This window comes from Callorhinus ursinus, unplaced genomic scaffold (assembly GCF_003265705.2).
Source record: "Callorhinus ursinus isolate GAN/ISIS: 27379988/994484 unplaced genomic scaffold, GSC_fseal_2.0 scaffold294, whole genome shotgun sequence".
Taxonomy (NCBI): Eukaryota; Metazoa; Chordata; class Mammalia; order Carnivora; family Otariidae; genus Callorhinus; species Callorhinus ursinus.
Window position 1 is genome coordinate 21,037 of NW_027397349.1, and position 4,652 is coordinate 25,688.

The following is a 4,652-nucleotide window of genomic DNA, read 5'->3' on the forward strand; positions in this document are numbered from 1 at the left end:
CTGTGAGCTCTGATGTAGGAAAGATCAAGAATTTCCATTGTGATTCCCTCTCTGACCCTTAGGATATGTAGCAAAGTTACATTTAAGTTTTAAACATTGAGGGACTTCCTGGTTTTCTTTTCATTATGACTATGGCTCAATTCCCTGTGGTCTAAGAATATAATCTAGTTAATTTCAGGCTTTTAAAATGTGTACACTTGATTCATGGCCCAACATATCGTCTATTTGGGTAAATATTCTAGGACCATTTGAAAATAATGTATTCTGCACTTACTATGTAATGTTCCATATATGTCAATTGGGTCACATTTCTTACCAATGTTTTGTCTGCTTTTCTATCAGATATTGAGAAAGGTATATTAAAATCTTCAAACAATGCTACTCTAGTCAACATTACATTGGAGAATCTCCCAAGTGTTATAAGCCAAGAGAAACAAAAAGAATAACAATCGAGGAGATAATTGTGACTATTCACAGATAATATGATGGTGTACATAGAAAATCCAAAGTAGTCTATAAATACACTATTAGAATTAAAAATGGAAAACTTGCAAATCTTAGAACCAAGGAAGCAATACAGAAAGCAGCCAGGGGGAAGAGATTTCTTACGTACGGAGGGAGGAATGTCAGAATAACGTCAGAATAACACCAGGGAACTGGCAAGCCAGAAAGGGCTGGAAAGACATGTTCACGGTACTAAATGAGAACATGCAGCCAAGGATACAGAGCCAGGGAAATGTTGCAAAAGAAAACCAAACTTGGGGCATCACAATGCCTGACTTCAATCTATATTACAAATCTGTGACAGGATGGTATTGGCACAAAAACACATAGATCAATGGAACAGAACAGAGACCCCAGAAATGGACACTCAACTCTATGGTCAACCAATCTTTGACAGATCAGGAATGAATGTCCAATGGAAAAAAGACAGTCTCTCCAATAAATGCTGCTGGGAAAATTGGACAGCCACATGCAGAAGATTGAAACTCGACCATTCTCTTACATCATTCACAAAGATAAACTCAAAATGGATGAAAGACCTCAAAGTAAGACAGGAGTCCATCAAAATCCTAGAGGAGAGTCACCCCCGCGCAAGCTTGCTGCGGATACGTAGCCGGACGCAGTCCCTACCCACCGTCGTCTGTAGTGCTTGCAGCTCTTCTCCTTTAAGATGCCTGAGGAAGTGCACCATGGAGAGGAGGAGGTGGAGACTTTTGCCTTCCAGGCAGAAATTGCCCAACTCATGTCCCTCATCATCAATACCTTCTATTCCAACAAGGAAATTTTCCTTCGGGAGTTAATCAGTAATGCTTCTGATGCCTTGGACAAGATTCGCTATGAGAGCCTCACAGACCCTTCCAAGTTGGACAGTGGTAAAGAGCTGAAAATTGACATCATCCCCAACCCCCAGGAGCGCACCCTGACTCTAGTGGACACAGGCATTGGCATGACCAAAGCCGATCTCATAAATAATTTGGGAACCATTGCAAAGTCCGGAACTAAAGCATTCATGGAGGCTCTTCAGGCTGGTGCAGACATCTCCATGATCGGACAGTTTGGCGTTGGCTTTTATTCTGCCTACCTGGTGGCAGAGAAGGTGGTGGTTATCACAAAGCACAATGATGATGAGCAGTATGCCTGTGAGTCTTCTGCTGGGGGCTCCTTCACTGTACGTGCAGACCATGGTGAGCCCATTGGCCGGGGTACTAAAGTGATTCTCCATCTTAAAGAAGACCAGACAGAGTATTTAGAGGAGAGACGTGTCAAAGAAGTGGTGAAGAAGCATTCGCAGTTCATAGGTTATCCCATCACCCTTTATTTGGAGAAGGAACGAGAGAAAGAAATCAGTGATGATGAGGCAGAGGAGGAGAAAGGGGAGAAAGAGGAAGAAGATAAAGATAATGAGGAGAAGCCCAAGATTGAAGATGTGGGTTCAGATGAGGAGGATGATAGTGGGAAGGACAAGAAAAAGAAAACAAAGAAGATTAAGGAGAAATACATAGATCAGGAAGAACTGAACAAGACCAAGCCCATTTGGACCAGAAACCCTGATGACATTACCCAGGAGGAATATGGAGAGTTTTACAAGAGTCTTACTAATGACTGGGAAGACCACTTGGCAGTCAAGCATTTCTCTGTAGAAGGTCAGCTGGAATTCAGGGCATTGCTGTTTATCCCCCGTCGGGCCCCTTTTGACCTCTTTGAGAACAAGAAGAAAAAGAACAACATCAAACTCTACATTCGCCGTGTGTTCATCATGGACAGCTGTGATGAACTGATACCAGAGTATCTCAACTTCATCCGTGGTGTGGTTGATTCCGAGGACCTGCCATTGAATATCTCCTGAGAAATGCTCCAGCAGAGCAAAATCTTGAAGGTCATTAGCAAAAATATTGTGAAGAAGTGCGTTGAGCTCTTCTCTGAACTGGCAGAAGACAAGGAGAACTATAAGAAATTCTATGAGGCGTTCTCTAAAAACCTAAAGCTTGGAATCCATGAGGACTCTACTAACCGGCGCTGCCTTTCTGAGCTGCTGCGTTACCACACTTCCCAGTCTGGGGATGAGATGACTTCTCTTTCAGAATATGTGTCCCGCATGAAAGAGACCCAGAAGTCCATCTATTACATCACTGGTGAGAGCAAGGAGCAGGTTGCCAACTCCGCTTTTGTGGAGCGAGTGCGGAAGCGGGGCTTTGAGGTAGTGTATATGACGGAGCCTATCGACGAGTACTGCGTGCAGCAGCTCAAGGAGTTTGATGGGAAGAGTCTGGTCTCGGTTACCAAGGAGGGCCTGGAGCTGCCTGAGGATGAAGAGGAGAAGAAGAAAATGGAGGAGAGCAAGGCCAAGTTCGAGAACCTCTGCAAACTCATGAAAGAAATCTTGGATAAGAAGGTTGAGAAGGTGACAATCTCCAACAGGCTAGTATCTTCACCCTGCTGCATTGTGACTAGCACCTATGGCTGGATGGCCAACATGGAGCAGATCATGAAAGCCCAGGCCCTTCGGGACAACTCTACGATGGGCTATATGATGGCCAAGAAGCACCTGGAGATCAACCCTGACCACCCCATCGTGGAAACGCTGCGGCAGAAGGCAGAGGCGGACAAGAATGACAAGGCAGTCAAGGACCTGGTGGTGCTGCTGTTTGAAACAGCTCTGCTCTCCTCCGGCTTCTCACTTGAGGATCCCCAGACTCACTCCAACTGCATCTACCGCATGATCAAGCTAGGCCTGGGCATTGATGAAGATGAAGTGACTGCAGAGGAACCCAGTGCTGCTGTTCCTGATGAGATCCCCCCCCTTGAGGGTGATGAGGATGCCTCTCGCATGGAAGAAGTAGATTAGTTCTATCTGCAGACCTTGTGCCCTCTGTATAGTGTCCCCATGGCTCCCCAGCAGCCCCGAGCGGCCCCGGTTCACCTGGTTCCCTCTGCTGATGTCTAGTGGTTTTTTTTTTTTTCTCCTGTCTTTGAGGCAGGAAAGAAGGCCCTCAAGCCCTATCCCTTCCGATATTTGACGGGGTTTGGGTATGTGTTGTGGGTGTTTTTTTGTTTATTTTGTTCCGAGATTGAAGTATGCAAAATAAAGAAGATACAGTTTTATACAAAAAAAAAAAAAATCCTAGAGGAGAACAGAGGCAGTAACCTCTTTGACATCGGCCACAGCAACTTCTTTCAAGACATGTCTCTAAAGACAAGGGAAACAGAAGCAAAAATGAACCTTTGTGACTTCATCAAGATAAAAAGCTTCTGCACAGCAAACGAAACAGTCACCAAAACTAAGAGGCAACCCATGGAATGGGAGAAGATGCTGTGTATGACATTAGATATGTAGTTTGCCATTTCTTTCAAGTCTGAGGTTCGGGCACAGAGCACTCTTGATATTTAGTTTTGTTGCTTTCACAGTATGATGACTTTTCTTGCCTTTATATCCGACCCAAGGACAGGGAACAAAGGCAACACAGATCTGCACACTTTGAAATGTCAACAGAAACCTGCAAACCCAGGGTCTCATAGGAGCTAAAGGTTAAGGACCAGGGTGACAAAAAGGGGAGGAAGATAGCAAGTAACCAAAAATAGACGTCATGTGTCTGTGAGCTGGGCACCTTCTCCACCTGTCGGAAGGAAGCCATGCCTGAGAGGAGGGAGCCACACCTGGGCCTGGTCCCTCTGGGCTGCCCTTGAGCCTAGAAGAGGATGTGCTGAGCTGGGGGTGGGTGCAGCAGGGAGATGGGCAGCTGGCCACAGATGCTACCTGCCAAGTACATGTAGGACCAGCTCCCGGTCCTCAGCTAAGGTTAAATAATAATTATGCTTAGTTACATATTTACTGTGACAGGAAAGGTGCTCAGTGCTTTGGGTGACTATATTCTCTCCTGTTTTATTTTTTAAAAACACTTTATGGAGTTATGACTGACATACAAAATGCTGTATATAATTAATGTATGCAACTTGACCCTGAACCTAACCCTAATATCTAGTTAAGATATACCCAATTTAGAATATGGCTTATAAATTATATGATGGCTTTTAGGAGCTAGGGGATCCAGGGACCAACCTATTCCATCTTCTTCTCCCTTGAATTTGACAGGTTGTAACGCATTCTGCCCCGTGCTATCTGGAGAGTGGCCACACGGGGGCAACAGTGA

General features: G+C 45.0%; 1 pseudogene; it reads left to right on the forward strand.

Annotated features, from left to right (window-relative positions):
• Positions 1-1,087: 1,087 nt before the first annotated feature.
• On the forward strand, positions 1,088-3,611 carry LOC112818766 (heat shock protein HSP 90-beta pseudogene; annotated as a pseudogene).
• The last annotated feature ends 1,041 nt before the right edge of the window (positions 3,612-4,652 follow it).